Here is a 17,848-nt window from a genome sequence, read left to right as displayed (position 1 = left end):
TCAATGGCGAATTGTTGGGTGAAGTTGCGTTGGTAGCGGCGCACGACCGAAATTCACAACAAACTCAGCGCATCCGTCCATAACCCTGTGGCATTCAGAGAACAACGCGTACAGGCGACGTTTCGGGCAATGGCCCTTCTGTCAAGACTAGCGGCTCGCCTCTTCAGAAGCACCTCCGATTTTTTCCGCACCTCCGATTAGCTCGGTTGGCTACATACGGTGCGAAAGAAGTTCAACATACATGCACGAGAGGACCACCTTTCACCCCGAGTGGCCGTGTCAGTGCGTGGCCTCGTTCCGCGACCTCTGGTGGTGGAGGTGGGAATGGGACTTGAACCCTGGGAAGAGGAGGCCTCCTGTTCGCTAAACGACTGAACCAACGATGCCCGTTAAATAACTGAATCAACATGGAAGCCCGCTAAATAACCTGACCAGTATGGACGCCTGCTAAATAACGTAACCAACCCCACCGAAAGATCGTAACCTTGTCGTGGTGGTTGGGTTTATGTGTTCCAATGATCCTCAGAGCTATGTCGCCTGGAGCATTGAACTCCTGCTCGGGTCTCCCTTGGCGAACAAGTCTGGGTGGGTGGGTGCTTAGGTTCCAGACACATAACGGTTCAAACAAAAGCCCCTTCTGAATGGTTATGAAAACCAAATCAAAAAACCTCTTCCGGATAACGTATACCGGGACACCCCCCTGGAGCCAGGCCTGGGGGTGGTGTTCGCCGGCAAGCACCTGTTGGCCGGGTGACCCATGTAACCTGGTCGGGCCCAGCCTGAAATGGCTATGTGGTGCCATCCTGAGGGCCCACCATCCACGGGGGAAGGAGCTGGTGCTGGAGGAGAAGGTGGAAAGGTATCTCACCTCCACACACAGCATTGTTACTGGAATCAAACCTTTCCATCGGGGATGGTCTTTCTCCTTTTCGGGAGTAACCCCTGGTGAGAGGCCCCGGGTGGGTGTGGGGATACTCACAAGGCCCTGGCTGGATGCTGTTCAGTTGGAGTTCATCCCAGTAGACGAGAGGGTCGCCTCAATGAGACTTCCAGTCTCAGAAAGGAAAACTCTGACTGTTGTTTGTGCTTATGCTCCAAACAGCAGTTCAGAGTATTTGGCCTTCTTGGAGACGGTGGGTGCAGTACTCGATAGAGTGCCGCCCACCGACTCCACAGTCTGACTGGGCGACTTCAATGCTCACGTAGGAAACGATGGAGATGCCTGGAGAGGCGTAATTGGGAGGAATGCCCCCCCCCTGATCTGAGCCCGAATGGTGATATGTTACTGGAATTCTGTGCTAGTCACAAAATGTCAATAACACCATGTTCGAGCACAGAGCACCTTGGGCCGAAGGTCAATGATTGACTTTGAAGTTGTATCATTGTACCTCATGCCGTATGTTCTGGACACTCGGGTGAAGAGAGGGGCAGAGCTGTCAACTGATCACCACCTAGTGGTAAATTGGATCCGACGCTTGGGGCACTGACCAGATAGATGTGAAAGGCCCAAACGAATAGTGCGGATTTTCTGGGAACGTCTGTCGGAGAACCCAGTGCCGAAATATTTCAACTTCCACCTGCGGAAAGGTCTTTTCAGGACCTCGATTGTCGATGCAGCTGCAAAAAGCTATGGCCTTAAGGCAGTTGGTGCCCGTCATAGCGGCAACCCCAGGACCTGCTGGTAGACACCAGTGGTGAGAGAAGCTGTCAAGTTGAAGGAGGCTTTCCGACCTATGCTCAGAAAAAGGTCTCCTAACTCAATTGAGAAGTATCGGCTTGCCAAGAGGGTGGCAGTAGTAGCAGTCGCTGAAGCAAATGCCCAGGCGTGGGAGGAGTTTGAAGAGGCCATGGAGAGGGACTACCGGGCAGCCTCAAAGATGTTCTGGCAAACAATCCAACGGCTTAGGAGGGGTCGACGGGACATGGCTCATACTGTTCTCAGTAAGGTGGCGTAACATTGAACTCAACTAAGGAGATAATCAAAAAGTGAAAGGGAAACTTTGAGGAGCTCAACTCGGTGGACATGCCCTCCTCTCAGGAGGCAGCCCTGGCAACAGCTGGGGGGTTCGGATAAATTACGACTGCTGTAGTCGCTGTGGCGGTCGAGGGCCTTTGTAGCAGCAAAGTTGCTGGGGTGGACGAGATTCTCTCAAAGTTGTTAAAAGCGCTGGACAGTGATGCAGTGTAGTGGTTAACACGCCACTTCAATGTTGCATGGAAGGTGGGTACAGTACCTCTGGATTGGCAAGCTGGGGTCGTGGTCCCCATTTTTAAGAAAATGGGACCAGAGGGTGTGCTCCCACCACAGAGGGATCACACATTCCTCTGCGTCGCAGGTAAAGCCGACGCCGGAGTGCTGGAGAGGAGGCTCTGCCCGGTGGTCGAGTCTCAGATTCAGGAGGAACGATGCGGATTCCATCAGGGATGTGGAACAATGGACCAGCTCTGTTTCCTCTCACATATTTGAGGGGTCATGGGAGAATGCTTTTCCAGTCTACCTCTGCTTCGTAGACTGGAGAAGGCATATGACCGTGTTCCCGGGAATGTTTTGTGGGAGATGCTGCGGGGAGTATGATGTACCAGTGCCATTTGTGTGTGCTCTCTGGTCTTTCTATTCCCGGAGTGAGAGATGTGTCCATAATTCTTGGTGTTAAATCAAAGTCGTTCACTCCACCAAGGTGGCATCTTGTCTCCACTCCTGTTTGTGATTTTCATGGACACTATATGAAGTGCAGCCGTGGTATGGAGAGTATCCGTTACGGGGCATGGAGGTGGTGTCGCGCTTTTTGCAGATAACCGTTGTCATTTCCAGCATGCACTTAACATTTGATTGCCGAGTGTGAAACGGCTAGTGTGAGGATCAGGACCTCCAAATCTGAGGCCATGGTTCACGCCCGGGAGACGGTGGTAGGGCTCTCCAGGTGAGGGGGAAACAGCTGCCCTTAGTGGAGAAGTTTAAGTACCTCGGGGTTTTGTTCGCGAGTGATGGTAAGTAGGAGTGGGAAATCGGCCGGCGGATCGGTGCAGCGTCCACAGTGATGCAGGCGCTGTACCGTTCCGTGGTAGTGAAGCTGGAGCTGAGTTCTAGAACAAAACTCTCGGTTTACAAGTCGATCTACGTTGCTTTGAGTAATGACCGAAATGATGAGATCACGGGCATAAGGGGTTAGGGTTAGGGGTTAGTGTTAGGGTTAGGGGTTAGGTTTAGGGTTACGGGCACAAGGGGTTAGGGTTTAGGGTTTAGGGTTATGGGCACAAGGGGTTAGGAGTTAGGGTTAAGGGTTAGGGGTTAGGGTTAAGGGGTTAAGGTTTAGGGTTAGGGGTTAGTGTTATGGGCACAAGGGTTAGGGTTTAGGGTTTAGGGTTACGGGCACAAGGGGTTAGGTTTAGGGGTTAGGGTTAAGGCTTAGGGTTTAGGGTTAGGGGTTAGGGTTTAGGGTTAGGGATTAGGGGTAGGGTTTAGGATTAGGGGGTTAGGCTTAGGTGTTAGGGATAATGGTTTAGGGTTATGGTTAGGAGTTAGGGTTTGGGTTAGGGTTTGCGTTAGGGTAAGGGTTAGGATTAGCGGTTAGGGTTTAGAGCTTAGGGGTTAGGGGTGAAGGTTAAGGGATTAGGTTATGGGTTAGGGGTAGCGTTAGTGGTTTAGGGTTAGTTAGGTTATGGGTTATAGGTTAGGGGTTAGGGATAGGGGTTAGTTTGAGGGTTAGGGTTAGGTTTAGGGGTTAGGGTTAAGTTGTTATGGTTATGGGTTAGGGTTAGGGGTTAGTTTGAGGGTTAGGGTTAGGGGTTTAGGGTTACGGTTAAGTTGTTATGGTTATGGGTTAGGATTATGGTAAGGGGTTAGGGTTAAGGTTTACAGTTAGGGCTCCATTTTTCTGACTCAGTACTCTCCGGCACATCTGGCAAAAACATTACCAACCTGCAGCGAGTACAAAATTATTTGGCAGGCGTCATGATGAGTACTGCAAAATCCGACCATGTCTGTCCAGTGCTCATCGAACTGCATTGGCTTCCTGTTGCTGAACTCATACATCATAAGGTTGCACTCATTACATACAAAGCGCTTGCCACAATAAACCACAATACGTTGCTGATATCATCAAAGACCATAAACCATCACGCAAACTCTGGTCATCCTCGCAGCAGCTTTGGCTAGTCATCGAATAAAGACGGTCTCTGCATTGCACGCTTTCAGATGCACTTCTGCAGCAGTCTGGAATGTTTTTCCTTCCGATATTAGGAAGTCACTGGAGCTACGCATTCATAAAGTCCAGATTGAAAATCAATTTCTTTAGAACTGCTTTTTGTGCTTAGTTTGTTGTCCTTCCCTCGCACCTCCGATGAGCATGGTTGGCTATGTACGGTGTGAAAGAAGTTCAACATACACACCAACATGGACACTCGCTAAATAACCTAACCAACATGGAAACTCGCTGCAATAACTTCACCAACGTGGTGCTGTAGCGCCACCGTGTGGTCACGTGGTACAACTGCAGTGCCTGGCGCGGTGACAGCAGCAGTGCGGCGTCTTCACGGCTTCATTGCAGCCAACCGCGCGTGGGACTAACGCCAGGACGCCGCAGCACCAGCGACTCACAACTACGGGGACGTCTGACAGCGGCAACTGCTGGCGTACTGTGTTGACCTACACTGCACATGTCCACCACATAGCAGACGTAACCACGAATTGAATGCTTGTGATACTGCACTTGTCCACCAGAGGGCACACGTAACACGTCAAGCGCCGGTAAAAAAAAACGAGATTACCCGGCCGATTTGCACCGCAATTCTTTATTCTTCAACGGATTTTCAAGTAACAAACTACTGCATTGACATCCCAAGCTGTTCCATACGTTTACACCATTGAATATTTGGTGAACATCGGTGCTGAAATAGTGAAAGCACTGCATTCCCAAACAGCGCGCTTCAAATCGGCAACAATCACACCCACTCATTGACTTCAATGCAAAATGCCGCCCCGGTTCCACAAGTCACACAAGCAAGTGGTGTGTGCCCTTCGACTCTACTCAACAGAGTCGAGCCATATGCGATTTCACTAATCTCGTTGAGACGCGTTTAAAGGCATATTTGAGGCAACGCTAAGAAGTCAAATTCCAAAGCAGGAGTCTCAATTCCAAATCTCGGAGTTCCGATTCCTCCTCCTGGAATGTGAACACCAAGGAAGTGGTTGTGGGGCTCACGGAATGAAATAGGGACTCTCAAAATAATCCATATACCCTGTTAGCCTAGTCAGGGTTATGGCTAACGATTAGGGTTAGGGGTCAATGAGAAGTTAATTCCTCCATGAATTTATCTTACAATGCTGTATATAAAATAAAAAATGGGGAATTTAACATGTATATTTTTTCCCGCGTGAAAAATCGACATAGCAGTAAAATACACTAAACGCATGTGGAGGGAAAAAGCCACGACCATGGGGAGATCAATCAAACTACAAATATACGGCAGGTGTGAGGGATGGGGTTTGAACCTACGACCTCCTGTATACCAGGCAAGGTCGTTACATTCTTGCCACTGTGAATCCCTCCGTTTACGTTAGTCTTACTACGTGATGTATGAAACAAAACTTGTAAAATTAAACTCACTACGTGTTCTTAGGTTCTTTCGGTAAAGTCACATATGTGACTTTACCGAAAGAACCTAAGAGTATGAATCCTTGAAGTCACGGAAGCTTCAAATCTAGAAGTACTACGTGTTTTTTTGCAAAAAAATAGCCACATTTTAACGTGTAATTTTTCAATGAGAAGCTCATTCCCCAATTGACTTTAATCATACTGTGCTATATATAAAATAAAATTGGGTGATTTTACAAATATATTTTTTCTCGAGAAAAAAATCGACACACGAACCCAATTTAATTAGGGTAGGTTGAAGGTGCAAAGTTGACCATTTTTCAATGCATTTTCCATTTGGAAAAAGTCTCATTGTTGAAAAACATTGCTAAAAAGACATTAATTTACTTGTCAATAACACTGCAACCAATAGACATGGAGAGCCAGTTGTTGCATTTCCTGATTGCAAAATATGGAGGCTACAAATTGTCCATGGGTTTGACGAAAAACATTTCCAAAAGCATTTGCAATTTCTGCATCTCAAGAATTGTACGAAAAACATACTTACACATGGTCTGGAAGATCTGTATATACTGCAACTGATGTTGACCGAGTCACCCTTGTCTCAATTGAAGCCCCCCGAGTCAAAAACAGTTGCATTTGAGCCACTGAGTTGAATGGTTTTCCAAAAAGGGGGGCCCTGTGCTCAAAATGACATTCTCTTTCAATTGGTAGATCAAAGATTGTTGGCATTGACTACTGAACAATCTAAAGGTCCACAGAGTCAATTTAACATTTCTGATTGCAAAATACTGTCGGCTACAAATTGTCCGGAGGGATGAAAAAACATTTCCATCGTTGAAATGAGCCCCCAAAGAGCACTTGCAATTTATACGTCCCAGAATTGTACTAAAAACTAGGCAAACACGGACAGCTATAGCAACTCAAATTATAACAATCATTGTGGAATGCAACCAGATATTCAATTCAAACAAGGCCATAGGGTTGAGGTGGCTATATGAGCATTACAGATTTGGTCAGGGCTATAGGGCCACACAAGTCACGTTTTCCCCTCGTGTGGACAAATGCACAACTACAGTACACAGTAGAAGGTTTTTCAGCGGTTTCATTAAACTTGATTCCTGTGTCGTGGTCAATCTTGTAATCACACATTAGTCCACTTCCTTGTTGTCCAATCAATTCCAAATTTTGCACACGGACTCAGATCCAGTGACAATGCATGCCTGTATCAAAATCGGAGTTACTAAATATATTTTTAAATATGAACACAGGTGCTGAGAGAAATTAGAAAAGGGGAGAGATACTAATTAAGGAAGCGGCACTGAACGAGGGCGCACCGAGCAGTAGAGTCCTGGTGGTCAACGAGAGCCGTGACAGGTGGCTCAAGGATGATTGATGCGTGCGGAGCGAGACGTTCGCGTTGGGGGAGATGGAGGGCGGGGAGCGTCGTAGGCAGTGGGGGGGGGGGACGCCCCACGCAGAGCGCCGTCTCGCGGGCACGCGGCCCGACGAGGCGGTCGTGGTGGCTCGGCTGGGCAACCGCTTGGACGTGGTTCTTGTTCAACTTGATTCCTCCGTTTGTCTGGTCAAATCTTGTAATCAAAATTTCGTCCACTTCCCGTTGTCCAAGTCATTCCACATTTTGTACACGTACTCGACCGATGACAATGATGCCTGTTCAAAAATCGGCATCAATGTGTAGGTCAAAACGCCGCGGTCTCCTAAACTCTGGAATCAGCTCGCACAAATCGCAGGCGCCGCGTGTCTCAGGCGCTAGTGACGCACTTCTCAAAGGCCGTGATGACGACCGCTTGTTTGCGATCGAAACGTCGCGATTTGTTCTATATTATTTCTAGCTACGTGACTTTACCGAAATAACCAAAGAGTAATTAACGAATTTGTTATTAAACAGCTCGTCAAGGTGAGTTGCCAGCTCATTTCGTGGAATGTTTTGTGCAAACAAAGTTACGAGGCCTGTCTTGTGTTTAGAGTTAGTAATAGCTCATCTTGATTAGCAATAGCTAGACTGGCAGACCGTCGCTTTTCTAAGTGTATCATTAAAGCTATTTTAAGTGCAAAATCCTCACATTGTTTTCATTGTAATGAGGCGAGGAGGAGGCTATAACACATCCCCAAGAGAGATGAAGTTTAACATCGTGCGTCAATCTTGATTTGAAGCTGTCGTGACTGCGTCAACACGTGTTTAGATTGCGGCCTGCGTGGCGGGTCCATGTGCTCCTTGAATATAGATTGTTTACGAGGTTTTTGAAATATACTTCCCCACGATCGATTTAGTTTAATTTGTGTAATCTGACAGTGATTGTCAACCCGCCCCCCCAAATCATTTCCCGAAATGTATTTAAGAACAAACGTTAAGGTGCAAAGTTGACAATTTGTCAATACAAGAGAGGGTTGGGTTAGGGTTGGGTTAAGGGTTAGGGTTATAGGGGTTAGGGTTATAGGGTTAGGGTAATTAGGGTTAGGGTAATTAGGGTTAGGGTGATTAGGGTTAGGGTAATTAGGGTTAGGGTTGGGTTAGGGTTATTAGGGTTAGGGTTATTAGGGTTAGGGTTATTAGGGTTAGGGTTATTTGGGTTAGGGTTTGGGGTTAGGGTTTTAGGGTTAAGGGTTAGGGGTAGAGCAAAAGGTTAGGGTTAGGGCAAATGGTTAGGGTTTAGGGTTGGGGTTATGGTTGGGTTTAGGGTTTAGGTTTAGGGATAAGGGTTAGGGTTTAGGGTTGGGAATTGGGGGTTGGGTTTAGGGTTAGGGGTTAGGGTTGGGTTAGGGGTTATGGGTTAGGGGTAGAGCAAAGGGTTAGGTTTAGGGAAAAGGGTTAGGGGTTAGGCTTTAGGGTTGGGGGTTTAGGGTTAGGGGTTAGGGTTATAGGGTTAGGGGGTTAGGGCAGCAGAGTGAGCTCAGGAGCGCCGAGATCGCGGGGGGCGATGAACACCCGGGTTCCACGGGCAGTGACGCGTTGATGGTCTCTCTGCGTGTGCGGCGGGCGTCAGGTACCTGGTGTTGGAGAAGCTGGATAAGGCAACATCGAAGCGGATAGCACATCCTCAGCTCCTTTTAACACCATGCTGACTTACAAGAACTGCTCACAAAAAAGACGTCCGGCCTCAAGTGACTTCGAAAGCGTCGTAGTTTTTTTGTTGTTTGCTTTGAACCGATCTACGTGACTTGACCGAGAAATATGAATTCCTGCGGTCACGAAAGCTTCAAGTCAAGATTTAGTGCAGCGCTGAGCGCCGCGCTACGAACCCGGTGGCCCGAGTTCGATTCTCGCTCACGGCCAACACCGGTGACGATTATCTGAACCGGTCCTGGACCTTGTCTAGGTCGACTCGGCCTCAAATGAGTACCCGGTGTGATATGTAAAACAACACTAGGGAGACAAAGGCGGCCTGGCGTGGTGCTGGCCACCCACCCCCTCGTGTGCCGTGCAGGCTGCTGTCTGGGGGATCTTTGTCTTCGTGCGAGCGAGTGTAGGCGGGTGAGCGGATATCTAAGTGAAAGTCTTATTGACCTTCTGCGTGCCAGGCTTCCCCATCAGAGGCACTCGCGCGTCAACAGCTGGACGCGCAACGTGGACATCTTTAGTAAAGATTTCGTCTTTGTGCCAGTGAACCAGTGGTGAGTGGTGGCCCAAGACAAACGATGACATCGTTGAAGATTGCGGCGGCGGTCCGGGGACCGGCGTGGGGACGAGTGTGTTTGTGTGTTTGTGTGTCTCTGTACAGCTCCCACTGGTTCCTGGCCGTAATTTGCTTCCCTGGGCTCCAGGAAAAGGAGATGGCAAAGGAGGGGTGCAGGCCCTGCATCTACGTCTTGGACTCAATAAGGGGCCCAAGTTACAAGAACGTTGCCACGATGCTGCGTGAGTGAGTGGCGGTCGGGCGGCCGTGGGTCTCTTCCCTCACCGCGCCGTCGGCGGCTCGGCAGCGCTCGGTGGCTACGAGATGTTAACCACCTCGCCTGGTGTACAGGAGGTCGTGGGTTCGATCCCGACCCTGATGCCTGCTGCTGTATAATTGGAGTTTGTATGTCTCTCTCTCTCATCATCATCATCATCACGGTAGCTAGATGTTAACCACCTCGCATGGTGTGCAGGAGGTCGTGGGTTCGATCCCGACCCTGACGCTGCTGCTGTATAATTGGAGTTTGTGTGTCTCTCTCATCATCATCATCACGGTGGCTACGAGATGTTAACCACCTCGCCTGGTGTACAGGAGGGTCGTGGGTTCGATCCACGACCCTGATGCCTGCCTGCCTGCTGCTGTATAATTGGAGTTTGTATGTCTCTCTCATCATCATCATCACGGTGGCTAGGAGATGTAACCACCTCGCCTGGTGTGCAGGAGGTCGTGGGTTCGATCCCAACCCTGATGCCTGCTGCTGTATAATTGGAGTTTGTGTGTGTCTCTCCTTCTCATCATCATCACGGTGGCTACGAGATGTTTAACCACCTCGCCTGGTGTACAGGAGGTCGTGGGTTCGATCCCGACCCTGTTCTTGGAGTTTGTGTGTCTCTCTCATCATCATCTCACCACGGTGGCTACGAGATGTTAACCACCTCGCCTCCTGGGTGCAGGAGGTCGTGGGTTCGATCCCGACCCTGAGAAAGCGGGCTGCTCCACCTGCTGAATCTGGTGTACGTGCACGTGCTGCTGCTGCGGGTTGCTGCTACTACTGCTACTGCTGCTGTTACTACTGCTACTACTGCTGCTACTTCTACTACTGTTGCCATACTAAGCGTGTTTGTGGGGGTTGGGGTGGGTGCCTCTGTGCTCTGCAGTGCCGCTGCAAGAGTGGCTGCTTCACCAGGCGGTGCAGGTGCCACCTTGCTGGCTCTGCATGCGAGGCGGGGCGCTGCAAGAGTGGCTGCCGCGATGATCGGTGCGGGTGCCACCTGCTGGCTCTGCATGCGAGGCGGGGCGCTGCTGGTGCCGCCCCAATTGCCGCAACCGGTGCGACACGGTGAGGCGGCGGCGGCGGATGCTGCGAGTGCTGCGGGGGCAACAGCAGCGGCAGCAAACGGAGGGGGGGGGGGGTTGGGGTGTAGTAATCAGGGGGGGGGGGGGGGGGGGAGTAGTGGTAGGGTTAGGTTGGTGTTTGTGAAAGGAGTAGTGGTAGGGGTTGGGTCGGCGGTAGGCCTCATCGTAGCTGGAGGGGGTTAGTGAGTAGCAACAGGACGATGACGGTGACGATGACGGCGATGACGGCTAGAGGCACTCGCCCACCCGTCTGCTAGAGGCTACATGGGGGACCTTTGTCCGCGTCTACCTTCGTCGGCGCCCCCCGCCGCCGCTGCTGCACTGGCTACCGACGGTCTTGCCCCTACGGCGTTAGAGGCTACACGGCGGGGGGGCCTTCGACTTTTGTTCTCGGCGTCCCTCCGCCCGTGCGCGACCACTCGTGTCCCTGTCCCACCACACCCTGTCCTAGACGGAGAGCCGGGACTCGTCGCGGGTCACGCGCACGCACGGGGTGCCGCTCGAGGAGCCCAGCGAGCGGGTCCAGCTCTCCGGGGACCGCACGTACGTGCACGTACCACATACGTGCACGTACCACATACGTGCACGTACCACATACGTGCACGTACCACATACGTGCACGTACCACATACGTGCACGTACCACATACGTGCACGTACCACATACGTGCACGTACCACATACGTGCACGTACCACATACGTGCACGTACCACATACGTGCACGTACCACATACGTGCACGTACCACATACGTGCACGTACCACATACGTGCACGTACCACATACGTGCACGTACCACATACGTGCACGTACCACATACGTGCACGTACCACATACGTGCACGTACCACATACGTGCACGTACCACATACGTGCACGTACCACATACGTGCACGTACCACATACGTGCACGTACCACATACGTGCACGTACCACATACGTGCACGTACCACATACGTGCACGTACCACATACGTGCACGTACCCATACGTGCACGTACCACATACGTGCACGTACCACATACGTGCACGTACCACATACGTGCACGTACCACATACGTGCACGTACCACATACGTGCACGTACCACATACGTGCACGTACCACATACGTGCACGTACCACATACGTGCACGTACCACATACGTGCACGTACCACATACGTGCACGTACCACATACGTGCACGTACCACATACGTGCACGTACCACATACGTGCACGTACCACATACGTGCACGTACCACATACGTGCACGTACCACATACGTGCACGTACCACATACGTGCACGTACCACATACGTGCACGTACCACATACGTGCACGTACCACATACGTGCACGTACCACATACGTGCACGTACCACATACGTGCACGTACCACATACGTGCACGTACCACATACGTGCACGTACCACATACGTGCACGTACCACATACGTGCACGTACCACATACGTGCACGTACCACATACGTGCACGTACCACATACGTGCACGTACCACATACGTGCACGTACCACATACGTGCACGTACCACATACGTGCACGTACCACATACGTGCACGTACCACATACGTGCACGTACCACATACGTGCACGTACCACATACGTGCACGTACCACATACGTGCACGTACCACATACGTGCACGTACCACATACGTGCACGTACCACATACGTGCACGTACCACATACGTGCACGTACCACATACGTGCACGTACCACATACGTGCACGTACCACATACGTGCACGTACCACATACGTGCACGTACCACATACGTGCACGTACCACATACGTGCACGTACCACATACGTGCACGTACCACATACGTGCACGTACCACATACGTGCACGTACCACATACGTGCACGTACCACATACGTGCACGTACCACATACGTGCACGTACCACATACGTGCACGTACCACATACGTGCACGTACCACATACGTGCACGTACCACATACGTGCACGTACCACATACGTGCACGTACCACATACGTGCACGTACCACATACGTGCACGTACCACATACGTGCACGTACCACATACGTGCACGTACCACATACGTGCACGTACCACATACGTGCACGTACCACATACGTGCACGTACCACATACGTGCACGTACCACATACGTGCACGTACCACATACGTGCACGTACCACATACGTGCACGTACCACATACGTGCACGTACCACATACGTGCACGTACCACATACGTGCACGTACCACATACGTGCACGTACCACATACGTGCACGTACACGCACGCACACACATACGTGCACGCTCGCGTGCACACGCACACATGTGCTACAACTGCTGCTGCTGCTACTGCTGCCGCCATACTAAGCGTGTTTGTGGGTGGTGGGGGGGGGGTGCCTCTGCGCTCCGCAGTGCCGTTGCAAGAGAGGCTGCCGCGATAATCTGTGCGGGTGCCGGCGGGCGGGCAGGCCGTGCAACGCGGAGCGCTGCAGCTGCGGCAAAACGTGCGGCAACTGCAACGGGGTTACCGCCGGGGTAACCGCCGGGGTCACCGCCGGGGTCACCGCCGGGGTAACCGCCGGGGTCAACGACGGGGTCAACGACGGGGTCGCTGACTAGGAGGATGACGCCGAACCCGACGACATTCACTATCACCAGCACCGCCACCGTCACCAACGCCACATTCACCATCACATTCACTATCACCAGCACTGCCGTCACCAACACCACATTCACTATCACTACCACGACGAATCAAGCTCTGAGTAAGGGAGACAGTTGATAGTCACCACATCTCAGATGCCACCACATCTCAGATGTCACCACACTCACTTTTTTTGTCCCTCACCTCGTATGTCTCACCCCCCCCCCCCGCCCAGTGTAATTACGCATAGGGCTGTGGGCCTCTGCGCGTCGCCAATGATGAACTCGGCAGTGCCAGTCACCCTCGGAGCAGGCGAGTGGCGGACCTGTCAACCGAGGTGCAGTGAACGGGGTGATGATGACGGTGGTGGTGATGATGATGATGGTGGTGATGATGATGGTGATGATGGTGGTGATGTTGATGGCCGGTGGTCGAGACAAACGACGGAGTGGCAGCCAAAGGAGAGAACGTGCCCGAGACGACTCCTCCACGCAAAAAAGTCTTAAACCGGCCTCGCGATCGCCTCTTGAAACTAACATTCGTTCGGATAGCCGACAGGCCGACGAATTAAAATCTTCCGAATATATTAACTTCATATGTGGGGAGCGCTCGTGTAGCGGTAAGTGCGCTGCGCTAGGAAACCTGGCGACCGGATAGATTTTCTGAACCGGTCCTGGGCTTCCCCTAGATTGACTCAGCCTCAAATGAGTATCTGGTAGGGTGTGTAAACATCGCCACTGGGGAGACAAAGGCGGCCGGGCGTGGTGTTGGCCACCCACCGCCCTCGTGTGCCCACAGTGCCGGCCTTCACAGGAGCGACTCGCTAACAGCACTTGCCCCAACAGTCTGTTCCAAACTATACGGGGGGTGGGGTGGGGTGGGGGCGGATCTTTGTGTTTTGTTTGACAGCATATACATACTGTGTGTGGAGACACGCGGGGAGTGGAGTCCAGCTGATATTTGCTTTTGCAAACAATCCGTGGCGCTGAGCGAGAATGAAATCGCGACGTATTCCCGCAATGTTTTTTCAGCGTCGCGTCCGTGAGTTACGTCGCGCCCCCAACAACAACACAGCCGCGTTGTTGTCGTGGCGATGAAGATGTATTTACTGAGGTTCGTTTTAAATGAACATGAATGATCAGTTATTGTTACCATCAACATCATAATCATAACCATCATCTTCATCATCATTGCTGCTGCTGCTGTTGTTCGGGCGGGAATCGAACCTATCCAGCAACCCGTAATTGCAGTTCGCTGATCATTTAACCATCACTCTCCGCGTGTTATTTTTTCAATGAATGTAACTCATACATCTGTGAATCATCATTATTAGTACCATTAGCATCATCAGCCGTGATGAGTCCACTGCTGGATGAAGGCCTCCCTACGCCGTGGGAGTTGTTGAGTGGGGGGGGGGGGGGGTGTTGCTTGACCATACTCACCACGCTGGTCTGTGCGGGTTAAACAGGGCACCTACATTGAAAAAAACATCTCCGTAGATCTTGATTTGAAGCTTTCGTGACTGCAGGAATCCATACTCTTTGATTCTTCGGTAAAGTCACGAAGGTATAAAATAAAATAAAAATAAATCACGTTTCGGGCGCAACACAAGCATCCGTCAGTAGATGCATTTTCTCCGATGATGAATATCAATAGAACATAAATATCCTGGGTCTCAAGGAGGCAGTGTTGGGGGTGAGGGCGATATCCCCCCCCCTTGGATCCATCCACTCGTGCGGCTAAAAGAGGCTTGGGAGACCATCGGTTCAGATGTAGCTCGTCATTAATGGTGATATCCGCAGGCGCGAATCAAATTCAGGTCGCTGGGTTCATGGCACACTTCCACCGGTCCACACCTCCCATTATTATATGGGTCAAGAGGTCACGTGGAGGTCAACAACGATGTGCGTCGCGTCTGTGACCCGGCCCGGTCTGACCAAGACTCCGTGGAGCCACGATTTTCCCTCCTTGTCACCACGTGGTTATTCTGACGTCACCACCACTACCAACAACAACAGCAACCGCCATCATCTCTCTTTGGTTCTTTCGGTAAAGTCACGTAGGTATAAAATATATAATCACGACGCTTCGGGCGCAACACAAGCGTCCGAAACGTGATTTATTTTATTTTCTACCCACGTGACTTTACCGAAAGAACCAAAGAGTATGGATCCCTGCAGGTCACGAAAACTTCAAATCAAGATTGCCACCATCTCCATCATGGTCACCCCCCAGCACCCTCACCACAACCACCATCAGCATCATCCTTACTAATAACCACCATCGCCACCCACCACCACCACTCCACTACCGCTAACCAACCCATCACCACCGTCAGCCCTCCACCACCACCATGGCAGCACACCAATTGATTCTTGAATCCATCTACCGAATTTGAAGCGTCACCTGAGTTTTTCTGAGGGCTTCTCCGCTTTCCCCACTCAACGAATCCAAACCTCTCGCCGATGGGATCCGCGGGTCCACACCAACCTCACTGGGACGTGCACTGACATTATTTTGATTATTTTACTGCTTTAGATGTCCACATGATGAGCCGCTTTGTTGAGCTATCATTTGTGGCCAGGTTGCTTCTGAGGAGTAAGTGAACACCACGGTCGGTTTTACCCGGTAAGATAAAAAAAAAACGTTTCATTTGGATATTTTTCAGTGATTTGTTCAATTTTACCGATGCTTTACACTCCTATCGTGTTTGTGTTGTAACGCTCGTACCCGCCCCGACTGGACATCTGCGAAAAAGAGCTTTATAGCTTATCGGATTCCTCCAGTACCAAACACATGTTCTTCCTCTGCTTCTGTCTTCACTGTGGTGGAGGCACAGGCTCAGCGAGGCCCTCCTGCGGAAACTAAAGAGGCATTTTCATGTCGATACGAGTGTTGGTGGTGACTACCGTACAGTTATTTGTCCGTGAATATAAAAACATTCCCACTTTACCCCTCCCCTCCCCCCAACAACTCCCCCCCCAACCCACCGTGTTCCTATTTCACCTGAATCAGGATTTTAGGGGGTTTTTTGTCCAGGAAATGTTTTCCGGGCCCCAAAATAAACGCGACCCGACCACCGTAGGAAGCGCTCGCCCTCTTATCGTGACGAGCCGGGTGCCCCTCCTCTGATAAACGACGTTGTTCTCCCCCACCCCTTACGCCCCCCCCTAATCCCCCCAAAATTGTATTTTTGAACAAGGAAGCAAAACCATGCTTACTCATGGAATCCGTTACGCGTTCTAATAATAATCAAAAAAAGAACAGCTAATGATTAAATTTCTATTTAAAGCTTTCGTGACTGCATTGATTCATATTCTTGGTTCGGTAAGTCACGTAGAAGGGAAATAATAAAAATAAAACATAAGATTCTCCTCCGACCCAGCTTAAAAATACGCTGCCAAGCTTAGCCGTGTTCATTAGGACGCTGTCTTTCCGACAGCCCTGTTCTTCACCTGAGGACGGCTGCTTGCGTTGTGGCCGAAACGTGAGAATTTTATTTTATGCTGTATTTTTATTATTTCCCTTCTACGTGATTTTACCGAAAGAACCAAGACTAGCTAATGATTCGTTTTTTTATATATATATGCAGCGTCGGTCATGCAACATCGCTTCTCACAATCGCTGAGTCGGAAGCCACAGACTAAGCCGGAAGGCTGCCAGGTGGTGAGCTGGCGCTGACAACCATTGCTCTGCAGTCCTCCACGTATTCAGATGTTCTCAGCCAATCGGTGAGTGTCTATTATACCACACGTGTGAGGAAACCGCAACGCATGCGTGCGAGGGAGAAACACTGTATCCCGACATATCAGCCCACATGCTCCGGACTGCATTCTGCTGGCAGAGCCAGGGGGTACGGCTCCTCGACGACCACCCGGAGGGGAGTTTCACAACAACGTCTGAGCGGTGATCCACCAACCCTGGCTGCTGTCTCCACACATCGCTGCTGGGTTACAGTCACGTGCAGCAGCATAGCAACTGACTTGCGTGTCACCCCCCCCCCCCCCCATAGCAGCAACGCAATTCGACAGCAGACACGGATCAGGAATGCCGTGATATTAACTCGACTTTTATTTCATCAGGTAAGGGCCACGAGCTGTAACTAAACTAAAACTATGTTTTTATTATTTTACCTGCTAAGGAGCCACTGAGCGATGTATCTCATCACAAATGATCGTTCAACGAAGTGGGGCTTAAAGGCCAAATGCTCGAAACGCGTGATGTTGATTCTAAATGTGGCGGGAAAAACCGAAGGAGCCGAAGAAAAATCCATGCGACCACGAGGAGAGCTCTGACACGCAAGCTTCAAATAAACAGGCATCGTCAGGGTCGGTATCGAACCCACGACCTCCTGCATATCGGGCGAGGTAGTTAACATCTCTGAGCCACATCGGATCGACAGACGGATCAGAGCTCATGCGTGAACACATCCCAACTTTGAGACGCAGGAGAGTTTACGTCAGGGGTCCTCAAACTTTTTAAACAGGGGGCCAGTTCACTGTCCTCAGACCGTTGGAGGGCCGGACTATAGTTAAAAAAACTATGAACAAATTCCTATGCACACTGCATATATCTTATTTTGAAGTGAAGAAACAAAACGGGAACATACAATATTTAAAATGAACAAGTAAAGTTA

This window comes from Lethenteron reissneri, chromosome 35 (genome assembly GCF_015708825.2).
Source record: "Lethenteron reissneri isolate LAM-NWPU_2019-01 chromosome 35, ASM1570882v1, whole genome shotgun sequence".
Taxonomy (NCBI): domain Eukaryota; kingdom Metazoa; phylum Chordata; class Hyperoartia; order Petromyzontiformes; family Petromyzontidae; genus Lethenteron; species Lethenteron reissneri.
Note: the sequence above shows the minus strand (reverse complement) of the source record.